Source organism: Nyctereutes procyonoides, unplaced genomic scaffold (assembly GCF_905146905.1).
Source record: "Nyctereutes procyonoides isolate TBG_1078 unplaced genomic scaffold, NYPRO_anot_genome, whole genome shotgun sequence".
Classification (NCBI taxonomy): domain Eukaryota; kingdom Metazoa; phylum Chordata; class Mammalia; order Carnivora; family Canidae; genus Nyctereutes; species Nyctereutes procyonoides.
In genome coordinates, this window is record NW_026575042.1 from 19,778,006 (window position 1) to 19,792,244 (window position 14,239).

General features: G+C 38.7%; 1 protein-coding gene across 16 annotated transcripts in view; it reads left to right on the forward strand.

Annotated features, from left to right (window-relative positions):
- THRB (thyroid hormone receptor beta) overlaps positions 1 to 14,239 on the forward strand; it is a 377,890-nt gene that overhangs the window by 168,572 nt on the left and 195,079 nt on the right. The window contains exon 1 of one of the 16 annotated variants that reach the window (XM_055321027.1): positions 9,607 to 9,654. The exons of 14 other annotated variants lie outside the window; for them this stretch is intronic. The gene's annotated coding sequence lies outside the window, so the exon portion shown is untranslated. Of the gene's footprint in view, positions 1 to 9,606; positions 9,655 to 12,293; positions 12,440 to 14,239 lie in introns of those variants that run through there. One more of the 16 variants, XM_055321025.1, reaches the window with a different exon arrangement.

The following is a 14,239-nucleotide window of genomic DNA, read 5'->3' on the forward strand; positions in this document are numbered from 1 at the left end:
TTTACAAAGGTTGTATCATTTCATGCTTCCATTAGCATTGTGGAAGAGAATCTCATCACATCTTCAGCAACATGATTTAGTCTTCAGAAACTGGTTATCCCTATAGAGAGGTTGCTTTAAGGTTAATGATTACTTATAAGGTTGGAAATATTTCACTTTTGTTGACTTTTATCCAAAGATTATCTGTTCATTTGTCTATTCTCCACAAGACATTGATTTTTTTAAACTGATTTTTAAGAACTCCTCTTCTCTCTTAAGGATTTTATCTCTTTTCCAATCTCATGCATTACAAATATGTTTTTCCAATTTCTCATTTGTCTCTGCCCTGAAGCAGTAGATGACTCTTCCCTCTGCCTAGAACACTCTCACGTATTCCTCAGCATAGCCAGAATTGTTTATTGAAATGTTTATTTCAAGGGTTATCACTCTTGAGGTCTACTCTGACCACCATATTTAAAACATCAAGCACCCAACAAGCACAGCCCTTGGCACTTCTGATCCCCTCACTCTTGGCTTTACTTTTCATTTTCCCACAGCACTTTTCACCTTTTCACATACAATATAATTTATTTATTTTGTTAATTATCAGCTTTTATCCACTACAATACAGCCATCTTAATAGCAAAGACATCCAGACTTTGTTTTGTTTATATATATGCATAATCTCCCAAGCCCCTAGAAAAATGCCTGACATGTAATAGATGCTTAATAAACATCTGCTAACTGAGTATTAATTCCTTTTATATTAGTAATTATTGTCATAGAGTTTCAAAATTTAATTCATACAAAAATTTATTGGCCTTTCCTTTGAAATCTCTTGTATTATTTTCATGCTTAACTATTTCCCCATGTAAAGATCATTTACATATTTAGCTGTATTTTATTGAATTTTTAAAATTTCCTTAAAAGAATTACTTTTTAAAAAATCTGGGATTCACCCTAAGTGTATAGTGGGGGATGAAGCTCTAACTAGATATTTGCCCCCAAAACTGTCAATTTCATCCCATTTTTTAAACTGCTTCATCCCTTTGTATTAGTTTGTAGTCTACTTTAAAAAAATCCTATACTGGGGATCCCTGGGTGGCGCAGCGGTTTAGCGCCTGCCTTTGGCCCAGGGCGCAATCCTGGAGACCTGGGATCGAATCCCACGTCGGGCTCCCGGTGCATGGAGCCTGCTTCTCCCTCTGCCTATGTCTCTGTCTCTCTCTCTCTCTCTCTCTCTCTCTCTGTCATAGAGAGACATAGAGTCTCTGTCAATCACTATCATAATTAATTAATTAAAAAATCCTATACTAATTTCATATTAGAGGGTCTGATTAGAACCTAGACAAGTTCAATGGAACCTAGAATGTTCAATTATCTACTGTCAAATGTTTTAAACCCTTGCCATTAGGATTTGCCAACAGTTTTGTAGCAAATATTTGATTGAACTAGAAGTAAAACTCAAATTTCTTAATTCCTAAATATATTCATTAGAAGTAGGAGAATAGGGGAGGGCTTTCTTTAGCCTTCACTTGGATGAAGAAAATAGTTTATCAAAAAATGTTCATCTTCACAAAACGGACAAACTACTTAGTTTATTTTAAACTCAAGTTTTTGCAACTGTTAACTTCTGTGTTGTGTTGACTTATTTTGTGAATATCCTCAATGGCAACCATTTAAGAAGACCACATTGATTAGGCAGGTTTTTCTTGAAATGTGGGCTCATACCAACACACAATAATTTCTGGTTTTGGATCGTGCTTTCTATTAATAATAGATGGAACCCTTTGGGCAAAGTGTTGTCAAATATTTATTAAGCTTTTCTCTATGCAAAACACCATGCTATACCATTGGGAGGCAAAAAAAGTACAGCCAATTATACTTCCCCAAAGAAACATAAAATTAACTGAGGAGTCAAGATACATATGCAAGCAGAGGTAAACAATAATCTTAGTTATTCATTATTTTTGATGTTTTTGGTAAAAATTAATGGGGCAGATTCTGTAGTCAAGATATTAAGACGAGAAAGAGGTAATGGTGGTTGCAGTGACCTAGGAAGCCTTTACTGCAGGGATTAGATTTTGAATCATGCCTAAACAAATATGCAGGATTTGACTTTTGTAGAAGAGAAGAAAGGAAGGGGGAGAGCAGTAGTCCTAAAACCTATTTCCATCATTCAGCAGTTGTTGTGTGTTTTTGTTCTGTGTTTTCATTATTGCTGTTGTTGTAGGCAGCAGGTGATTTCATTACTAGACAATCGCTGTCTTATGGTTTAATACACATCTTAACAGGGTTTTATTTCTACTTTAAACATTTGGTACACTAACATAGCTTGAAGTTGAAATGAATCAATGAGGAAGATCTAGCACAGATAGTTATATTTAGACTGATCATGATAAGGCAGCAGTAAGCATGCTCTCTGCTCTTTTAAAACCATTTGCTATGAATCGAGGATGGCCCAGTCATTTCTTTCAGTGTGGTTTTCTTCCTTCAAGAGGAAGTATCTGATACGGTAGGTGTCGTGACAACCATTAGTTTTCAGTGTATCAGCGTGAGCTGCTCCTCTCACATCATCTGGAGACTATGATTTAGTATTCAGTATATCTTTTTGTCCCAGCAAAACTTTTATGGGAGTAATTAATAAATAACAGAATTCATCTGCTAAACTATATATTTGGCTTCTTTCTCTTTTACTGTTCTTACTGCCTTAAAGAGGATCAAAGACAGACAGCCAGACATAGGAATCAGGAGCTTAATCCACAGTCTGAAAAGACAGACTGGGACTAGATAGGAACCTACTGCAATCATCCGTTTTATTCAACTTCTCTAGATGTTCCCACTTAATCCAAAATATTCTTTTTTTTAATTTTTTTTATTTATTTATGATAGTCACAGAGAGAGAGAGAGAGGCAGAGACACAGGCAGAGGGAGAAGCAGGCTCCATGCACCGGGAGCCTGACGTGGGATTCGATCCCGGGTCTCCAGGATCGCACCCTGGGCCAAAGGCAGGCGCCAAACTGCTGTGCCACCCAGGGATCCCAATCCAAAATATTCTTATGCAGATTTTATGTTTCCTATTAAATCAAAAATAATATAATATATATTTTTCAGCAAGACAGACAGAGCACTGGCCTGTGCTTATTCTAAGAGCATTTATGTACCTGATTTTCTGGTAATAAGGATTAAGAGACAGACAATCCAATGTATCTCAGTTAGCAACCAACAGGATATGTAGACCTTTAGTTTTCTAGTCCAAGCTTGGCCTTAGTTAATTTGTATCTTGGCTCTGTGGGCTACTAATTATGGCCATTTTACTAAATTATATGGTTTATACTTTTATTCAATATGCTGTTAATGGAGAGCAGGGGTTTTTCCCATGAAAATTTAAAGAGAGTAGAAGTTGGGGGCCTAGGATCTCAGTCAGTCAAGCTTCCAACTCTTGATTTTGGCTCAGGTCATAATCTCAGGGTCATGAAACTGAGTCCTGCATTGGGCTCCACACTGGATGTGGAGCCTGCTTAAGATTCTCTCTCTCCCTCTCCCTCTGCCCCTCCCCAACATCCCCTAAACTGCTTGTACACATGCTTGCACTCTCTCAAAAAAAATAAAATAAAATAAAAATGGAGAAGTTGAAAGTAAAATTTAACATGTATGCAGTTTTCTGTATGTGTATTTCACAATAGAATAGTGGTTATAACAGAAGTAACTATAAGAAGATGGGCAAATGATACCCAGTAACAACTAGTCACAGAATTCCTCTAAGGAAGGGAACTATGTTTATTATTCCAGAAAGGGGTAGAATGGGGCTGCTGGAGAGAGAGAGAGATGACAGAAGGCATTATAAGTTTAGTGAAGTGACTTCTCTCTATGACTCTTTAGATGCTCAGTGAAGAAACTGAAATGTTTAGGGCGAGTAAATCTGTTGTAGAAAGAACCTACTTTTGACTCAGATCAACATGGAGTGAAACTGAGGCAGGTCTGGTGCCCACAGGAATGGTGTCTTAGGTGTCTTAGTATGGTGTCAGTCCAGCTGGGGGATTGTAGAAATCCTTCAGAATGAGTCTTTTAGGCCAAGGTGAAAGATCAGCATAGAGGTTGTATTCTTATCAGAAGTTGCATATTATGACAGTTTAGAGTAGTGCATCTCAAGTTTTAATAATCATACACTCACCTAGAAATCTTGTTAAAATGCTGATCCTAAATCAAGAGGTTTAGGGAGGCTCTAAAACTCCAAATTCCTAACAATGCTCCTGGGTGATGCCCATGGTGCTGGTCAACAGACCATACTTCAAGAGGCAAAGTGGCTCCAGAATAGATATTCCAGGTTCAAATCCTAGTTTGCTACCTATTTCTGACTCTAAGGAAATCATTTAACTTGCCTTTGCCTGTTTTCTCAGCCACAAAATGGAGGTAATACCTCATAGGATTGCTATGAAGATTAAATGAATTAATATATGTAAAATGCTATAACAGTGAGTGTTTGACAAGATAAAAGAGCTATATAATTGTTAGCTTCAGCTATTATAGGCATATTATGTTGTAAATACTTAGTCATGTGCCTGTCTTCCCCCACTCAATTGAGCCTTGCTGGAGTAGAGACTGAAATTATTTGTCTTCTCAACCCTGCCACCCTCCTATCACCTGCCAGCACCTGGCACAGTATTTGGCATATGGTATGTGCATGGCATTCAATTAATATGGTAAAACATCATCTGCCTAGAGTCAAGAGAGAAAAATCATACATAAAAATCATACATAAAAAAGATCATATAGGAGCTTCATTTTCACTTCCACTAGGTTTATAGTATAATTTTTTTTAGAATTTACCTACACAAAGGAATTTAATATCAGCATGGAATACAGGGTGGTATACATATTTCCTTGGAATTGACAAACAGTTGATGTGATGGAAGCTCTGTAAGTTTTCGTATTTGCTCTGAATATAAATAGGGTTTTTTTTCATTCTTATCAGATATGGAATGAGACAGATATATTCCACTTTAAGCAAACCTTACACTGTAGCATTTGTGTTTACAGAATAGATAAATTGAGTAGCAAATATTTATTTAGCAAAATCCTTCTTTGCATAACGCTTAAAGATAGCTGCTTTATGTAACTAGTTAGTGAATAAACTTAGATGTGTTTTGCATCCAGCATAATCAGAGATCCAGCTGGGGTGTAAAGGGGCTTATTTGTAGAGATATTCTAGGAACAAAGTAGCTGAATACATATTTGAAAGAGCTAATAGATAGTAACTTTGATCCACTGCAAGATTCTAAATTGATTTGGTGATAGACTCTCAGACTTAATTTCTAAATCCTCCTCTCTAGATAAATTTCTATAACTGGTAGTATGACTTCTGGAGTATTCTAACAGAGGTCCTAAGGAGAATCTGCCCCTGCCTATGTCAACTATTGGTTTCCAGCACACAGAATTATACAATCTTATAGATGGAAGATTTCTTAGACATGATCTCCTTTCTACTCGAATTGTGCTTTGGGGTCAGTGGCATTGGCACCATCTGGGAGCTTTTTAGAAATGCAGAATCTCAGGGGAGCCTAGGTGGCTCAGGATGTCTGATTCTTGGTTTTGGCTCAGGTCATGATCTCATGGGTGCTGGGATCAAGTCCCACGTGAGGCTCTGCACTCAGCAGGGAGTCTGCTTGAGATTCTCTCTCTCCCTCTCCCTCTGCCCCTCTGCCTCTCCCCCGACTCACACTTCTGTGTACACACATGTGCACTCTCTCTCTCTCTCAAATAAATCTAAAGACAAGAAGAAAGAAAGAAATGAAAGAAAGAAAGAAAGAAAGAAAGAAAGAAAGAAAGAAAGAGAAAGAAAAAGAAATACAGTATCTCAGAGCTCTCTCTACATCTAGTAAATCGGAATCTGCACATTTTAACAAGATCCCCAGAGGATTCTTACATACAATAAAATGGGAGAAGACTAAGTCCGTATTCAGTACCACAAGGCTAGCTGCATTGTATGATTGTTGTTGTTGCCACCCGAAGAACATTTGAAAACAACACAGAGCCTTTAAGGGCTCCTGTCTTGGCTAGGGAACCAGTTGCCATTTTAAAGGGTAGAAATTTAAAATCCCAAAAAATATGCTTAGGAACTGTGGTTGCCTGAGGCCTGAGTTTGTTGGAACAAGCCAACTTGTTGAGTAAAACAAGTTGGTAACTTTATCTGTAGGCCTGTTAACATTCATCAAAATGAATGGCATGATTTTATGAAAATTTTAGACACCAAAAGGACTATCTTTTAAAGTTCTGGGGTGAGGGACGCCTGGGTGGCTCAGCAGTTGAGCGTCTACCTTCAGCTCAGGGCATGATCCTGGGGTCCAGGGATCGAGTCCCACATCAGGCTCCCTGAAAGGAGCCTGCTTCTCCCTCTGCCTATGTCTCTGCCTCTCTCTCTGTGTCTCTCATGAATAAATGAATAAAATCTTAAAAAAAAAAACAACTCTTATAACAAGAAATACATGTCTTTTGGTAGAATGTTCTAGATGAGTCAAAACCTTAATAATAACAGTAGAAGAGAAAAAGAAAAAAATTTGCAGTAATATTTCTTTGCACCTGGAAAGCTGTACCCTGAAGTAGTTAGCTTTTAGCTCAAAAAACTGACAAGAGATTCTAATGCTCCCAAAATCTGAAGATCCAAAGTAGAAAACTGCTTCCCCTGAAACTCCAAGCAAAGAAAGGAGCTTCAAGAGTTGCTAAAAGACTTTATATACTCTAATTACCTCTAGGAGGGGTCAGAAGACAAGAGGTGGAAGCTGGACCTGGCCCAAGGCAAATAATACAATAAACTCTTTGTTATTTGATGCAGGTAGATTAGATTAACAACAACAACAAAAAATAACACACTTACCTACTTTTCCCAGGAACTTAAAGATCCTGTTGGGACCTATGGAAACTATGGTTTTAATATGAAGAGATAAAAAGTGTTCAAGCTTCTAATACTGGTTTCTTTTTCTGGCTAAGTGATTAAAGGGACAGTGTAAAATTTGTATTTATATCATTGTTTCTCTGGAAATCAGTGTTTTACCAAAGTTTTTTTTTTTTTTTTTGCCAAATTCCTCCCTAGTGTCTTGCTTAAAAATATTTTTTATGAATATTTGAACTGTATTATGAAATACATATGAAATATGAATATATTATTCATACATTATGCATAGTTATCATTTTTCATGGACTTCTGAGTTCTATTTTATTTTTCCTGCCCTTTTACTATAACCCAGTATTGTCCTCTGAAAATATAAGGTGAACTACTGATGCAAGTCACATATGTAATTTTAAATTTTCTGGCAACATTAAGAAATAAAATAACAGGTGAGATTTATTTTAGTATTATATTTTACATAACGCAATATCTAAAATATCCCAATAATTAGCCCCAAATGCCGTCACACCACAGCTGAGAAATGCTGAAGAAGTAATGGGCATTCTCTAGGTCTCCATGTTATGTGGTCAGGTGCAGCTTGGGTTTGAGGCCAAAGCTCCATTTGGTCATAAAGAGAAAATGCATTTTCCTGGGGCATTGACTTCCCTTTGGGTGGACAAGTGTGGCAAACACAGTAGGATTTTAAGGATTTGAGGATTCTGATCATCTTTGGCTTATCTCACATTTCTGCAAAGCTTTGCAAAAAAGACTTTAGAGAACGACTTTATTTCCCCTTTTCTGGCTTTCATATGCTTATACTCTCCAAAGAGTTATGACTTTATTCTGAAAAAAAAAATGAAGTTTTCGTAGCTTTATCTTTATGACATAACTTTCAAACAGTGTGACCCCCAAGGTGATGAATTGATTCAAGGTTTATAACTGAGGAAAGCTCCATGTTGTAAAAATTCCACAGTAGTGAGTTCAGCTGAACTTTTTATTCACTCAGCTGCAAGGGGAGTTGTGCTACAAAAGTGACCTCTTGGGAAGAGCATATCTTTGCTATTACTTGTTGGAACAAAGTGAGTTTACCATAATGCAGGTCCCACAACCCAGCCAGTTCAAGCTGGGATGTTTCTTGGGTTATGTTCAGTGATGATCTCTTTCCCTGAACTACAGAGTGGTTATACGATCCATCCTCTGTGTTTTGTATGAATGGTGGAGTGTTTCCTCCCTTCCTCTCATCTAGATTTCTGGTGATTGATCAATTGATCAGTTTATTGATCCAGCTATCAGTCTTTGGTGAGGTATAACACACATATGCTAAAGTATGGGAGACTCAAATTTTTTTCAACAGCTCTACACTCATGTAATCACTAATCAGGAGATAGGAACCACTTCCAGCACCCCAGAATGTCCTCTCATGCCCCCCATCCTGCCCCATCAGACCCAAACACTCACTCCAGGGGTTACCACTCTTCTGACTTCCATCACCACTGATTCTTTTTTTTTTTTAGCCTTTTTTTGAAATTTTTAAACATGAAATTGCATGATATGTACTCTTTCATGTTTGACACTTCTTGTTCAATATGTCATCCGTAAGAGTCACATGTATTTCTGTGCATGTCTGTATTCCATCGTTGTTACTGCAGAGTAGCAGTGATTATGCAAATAGACCACAATTTGTTTATTCATTCTCCTGTTGATAGATTTGGGTCATTTCCTGTTTGGGGCTATCCTTTGGTGGGCCTATACATTTCTCCTGGATGTACATCTAGGAGTAGAAATGCTACGTCAGAGGGTAGTTGTATGTTGAACTTTATTAGAAATTGCCAAAGCTTTCCAAAGTGGTTGTGTAAACTGACAATTCAATCAGCAGTGCAGGAGCTTTCTAGCTACTCCTTACCCTCTCCAACACTTAAAATGTCGGTCTTTTTCAGTCTGGTCATTCTGTTGGGGGTATCGGTGTCTCACATATGGCTTCAATGTACATTCTCACCTACCATAAGTGAGTCATAAAAAAAATTGTTGAAGTTCATCAAGATGCCTTTTAGCCTTTCTTAGGCTAAAAAAATATAAATAATAAATAAATAAATAAATAAATAAATAAATAAATAAATTCCTAGGCTACACTGTAGGCAATAGTTAGTAACCCTTTTCAGAAATCCTATTTCTCCTTTGTGAGAGACATACTGCCTAATTGTGCAATCACTCCAGTTTTGTTAGATGTGAAAATTTCTCAGCCACACCCCTAATGCAATACCTTCAGGTTATGGCCCTGATCAGCAGTACACAGGGGACACCCAACATTGCTGCCATAGACACCTGACAATGAGTTTGTCCCTATAGACATAGGGGATCCTGGAAGCATTTATTGAGCACTTACATTGTTCCAGGCACAGTGCTAAGCATTGAGGAAGCAACAGGGACCTAAGGGGCACAATCCCTTCTTGGAAGGCTCACAATCTAGTGAGGGAGACAGAAAGTGAGCCTAGAAGTATAATACAGTCTGTTAAGTGTTTGGAGAAATGTGTATGCTCAGGGGTCTTTGAGGCAGAGCAAAGGTACTTGGAGAGAGTAAAGTAAGTCTTCCCAGGAAGAGTGATAACCCAAGTGAGTGTTACAGGAAGCAGAGAGAGGGCATACCAGGCAAGGCAGCTGTGAAGCCAAGGCATGGAAGTAACCTTCAGTATGGGTTTTTCCAGGATTTCCAGGGCAGGAGTGTTAAGACCCATGCAAGAAGCCACTAGCAAGAGATACAGCCAGGATGTCTGCAGGGACATATCATGCAGGTATACTTAGGTGGAAATCTTTTTTTGCAGAATTTCAGCCTAGAAAATCTCCTTGGTGTATCTGCAAACACAAAGAAGCAAGACTTCCTTTGGCTGTTGCCTCTGAGTTTTGACCCTTACTCATTCTTTGATGCTAAATTGTGTGATGTTAAATTTCTGTATAACTTCTTATCTGGACACAAACACATTTTCTATTAAACAATTTGCAACCAGTGTGTACTTTCTCATACATGATAGTCTAAGAATTATATTTTCTTGACTAGGTTTTTTTGTTATATGCCATATTTTATTATATGCCATCCAGACCCTATAATGGTTCATGGAATAGCCCTGGGAATAGCATAGCCCAATGAGAGTTTTCTTGTGGTATATAGTTATATTCTTGGTTTAGCACCTGTTCTTTTGATTGGAGGAGCAAGGCAGATATTTACATTCCCAATAAAGGATTTACTCATCTAAATTGAGTCAGTCCTGATCATGTCTCAGACTTTCTCCCTGAGGCACAGCTGAGGCAGTGCCTGATACTGTGGGGTATCAGAATTACCACCATTATATTTAGCAAACACTATGTAGCATGTACCTCTTTCTATTTTCTGGGCAGTGGTCTAACGACATTACATATAGCAACTCACCTAGAGTTGGACATAGTAGTCCCATTTTACAGATGGGGGAAGCTGGGAGAGCAAGACGTTAAGTAACTTGCTCAAATCATGGATGGGATTTAAACCCACCCATTCCCTCTTGTAAACAGTATACTATGCTGCTGCTTCTCCATACTTGTGAAATATCCAGGGGAAACTCAGAGAAACAGAGTTCATTCAGCAAACATTTATTGGGTAACTGCCTGGTGGGTGAGTCAGCAACGCCTTTGCCCCAGGAACTCTTAACCTATTTGAGGAGACACGGTAAAAAAAAAACTGTCTGCAATGCAATGCTAACTCAAGAAGGAAAGTAACTGACTGAGGAACTCAGGGAAGGTTTTGAACCTTAAAGACAGGCTCAGCCTTTTGTGAAAAGGAGTGAACAGAAGGGTCAGCTCTCAGAGTTAGGATGAAGCAAAGCATGCCTGGGAGGTGTCAAGTGTGCTTGTGAAGTGTTAAGGTGTTCTGTGGCAAATGTGAACGTGGGAGGTAGGACAAGTGGAAGTGTGGCGATTGGAACCGCATTGGGGGTTGTATGCAGGCTGAAGAGTAGGGCTTGGGGCACCTGGGTGGCTCAGTGGTTCTCAAAAGCTTCTGCCTTTGGTCGTTATCCTGGGATCCTTGGATCGAGTCCTGCATCAAGCTCCCCTGCTTCTCCCTTTGCCCATGTCTCTGCCTCTCTCCCTGTGTCTCTCATAAATAAATAAATAAAATCCTTTTTAAAAAATGAAGAGTAGGGCTTTATCTTGGGCTTAGTAAGAAGCCATTGAGTGTTGTCAAGTTGAGGCAGGAAGTGACAGATCATCCCTTACTAGAACCCAAGAGAAGATGAAAGTTAGCCATGTAGGGTACCTATGATCTAGGAGTATTAGGTGAGCAACAATAAAATACAGAGCCTGAACTACAGCATATGGAGGGGGGGCGAACAGGGGGAGGGGACAGACAGGTGGGGGCAAGAGGGAGGGAAAGAGGAAGGAACGGGGGAAAGGAGAGAGAATGATGTCTGCTGGAAGGAAGGAAGAGGAAGAGTGGTATGGAGGGAGGAAAGGATGCAAGGCAAGAAAAGAAAATGTGCCAGTACCTTAAAAAAAACTCGTGGTGAAACATTACTGGCAAAATCCCTATATGACTGAGGCTTTTTGCTGCATTTGCTCAGCCAGCTTTTGTTTTGGTGGTTCACCAGCAGTTACTTTCATGGCTCTGTAATAGCTCATGGAGATTACTTCTATCTGAAGATAATTTGTCAGGCTTATGTAAGACTTCATTTAAGGGGCATTGCCTTGGCGTGCAGACAGCTTCCAGACCTTACACACCAGCAGAAACATGTTATCTGAAGAGCACAATAAAATGAACTAAACTCATTGCTAGGCCTCTTGGCAGCAAACAAGTGCTGCTATATGTGACATTTTCAGAGTAATGCCTTTCTTTAAAAAAAAATTAAGAGTAGTAGGAGGACACCATCTGAAATTGACCCACAAGCCTGAATTTTGATGGCTTCAAAGCCAAGGAAACCTCAAATATGTGGGAATCATAAGCCTTATCTCAAGCCAAATAAATGATTCCCATCATCTATGCTGGTTATAAACAGCAGCATCCATGGAGTGAATGATTTCTCTCTGCAATTACGATGAAGAGGCTGGGTGGAAGAGGGAGAGAATAAAAGTTCTAATCATTCCAGGGCCTGAGGACGTAGATAAGGTAGCATGTCAGGTGTTAGCTGTCCAGGCAGCCTCCTGGTGTTAGAGGAGTCCCGTTTCACTAGGGGTTTCAGTTTCCACAAGCTTTGCTCATCTTCCTGCTGCAAGACAGGCTGCTGGTAGCAGGCAGGAGGCATGGTGTGGAATCCCAGATCTAGAGAACAGTCTGGAGTTGTGAGCTGTTTGTCTGGGGAGTGTGTTATGTGGCAAAGTCCGTACAGTCATGACGCCAGCCAAGCGTCAGTCAACGCGGGCATCTAAGATGCGTCTCAAGAACATATAATTGGGATCTCTTAGCCACATAAGTGCAGGAGGTCGGTGTTGGGTCCCGAGCAGTTTATTTGCTTTGAAAGTCGTCTTTCTACCTGACTTGGAAGTAGAGTAGGAGCAGCTTTTGCTGAAGGTGTGGAGATGTCAGCAGGTCCTGGAAGCCAGCAGGACAGCAGGGTGAGTGCTTGACTGCCTGCCCCGTGCGATGCTTTCTGTGTGAACGCTAAGGGAGTTTTTGTTATGAGTAACGTGTGGGTCAAGATTCCCCCCCATACTCAGGGTATGGGCTTCCAATGGCCAACTTTTCTTAAAATCCTAATGTATCATTGCACAGGATGAGATCACACAAATATGCTTTTCCAGTATTTTTCATACTTCTTGAAGTTAAAAGACAAAGTAAAGAAAATATAACTCCTGTATTTCAGGCTTTTTTGGTGGGACATGGGGCTGGGGAAGAGGGTACTAAAGGGATATATATTATAAAAGGTATTATTTTGGAAGTATAATTGACATACCATGTAATGTTACTTTCAGGCGTACGATATATTGATTTGATGATTCTATAAACTTGAAAAGTTTTAAGGAGATTTGTAAGAGGAAAATAAATTATCATCTTAGTCTTAAGTAAAATATTGAATGGATATAGGAACAGAAAATTGTAATCAGTTCCTAGTGCTAAACTTTGAGGGGCATTGAGTTTCCCCAAGTGCCATATTTGAGGGGTCAACCACAGTACATTCCATAAAGGCTGAGTCTTTGGGGATGTTCCATGTTGAACAAGAAAGGTGGGAAAAACTAAGGGTGTCCAAATGGGAGAAGAGGCTGCAGAAGTGACTGCAGTTTATTTTCAAGTAGAAGGACTGAAATGCAGAGTAAGGAGACTACTTGTTCTGTATTTCCCTTGGAGGAAGGGTTTTATTCTTTGGGAAGGGGGGATAACAGACACCTCTGACAATCTGATTTTTTTTAAACACAAATTTAGACTTACTTCCCAGAAAATGCATTTATATAAATGCAGAATTGGCACACATGATCATGGATTTCATGGAACCTTATAAAGTTTATGTAAGGAATTCCTGTTTGGGATGATAAGCTTGACAGTGAATGGGAATTTTGGGATTTGGCTTGATCTGAGGAGAATTCTCAAGTAGTTTGGCAAGTGCTACAGTGGAACTAGGTCTGTCTAAAGGGGATTCTCTCCCCCATTTCTAGAGCCTAAATGAATGGTTGTAGGAGATTTAGACTCACCAAGTCCTGGATCTGGATTCAGGAACTGCTGCTTCTAGCTGTGTATCCTCAGATTTATTATTCAACTCTACTAAAACACCTTCAATCCACTGGGAAATGGAAGCAAAAATTCATCATGAGTTGGTTGGGATAACTCAATGACAAAATGTTTATAAAATGCCTATCCTGGTACTAGAGTAAGATGATGAACAAAAATTAACTTTTCTAAGTAATTCTCAAAGATCATGTGTTGAAAGGAAGAACAAGAAAAAGTCTAATTCCTGCCTCTGCATAAGTTCTTCATAATTATGTTCCTTTTTTATTGCTAAGAATATTATAGACAGCATTCTAGCTTTGTGTGGGAAGTTACAATAAATGTGTAACTCCAAATATGCATCAGATTTATGTTTTAAAAAAACTTTTAAAATGAATTGAAAGGTGATATTATGGTATCTTGAAATTTTATTTTTTAAAAGAGCATTCTAACCAAAGTGTGAATGAGCGGTGTAGAAAATAAAATGTTCTTTAAATAATTCAACATATTTTCAGTGAGAAGAAACTTACCCTGAATTTTCTATTTAATAGAAGAGGAAATGAAGTTGCATTTTAAGGTAATACTTAATAATGGTAAAGAAAAGTAACTATATATCAAGTGAAAAGTGTTAATACTAAATAATCATAGAGTGTATAATAGAAGTGAAATGCCTGTCTTTAAGTTTCCAGAAAGGAACATAGTTTTCAAAGGCTTTG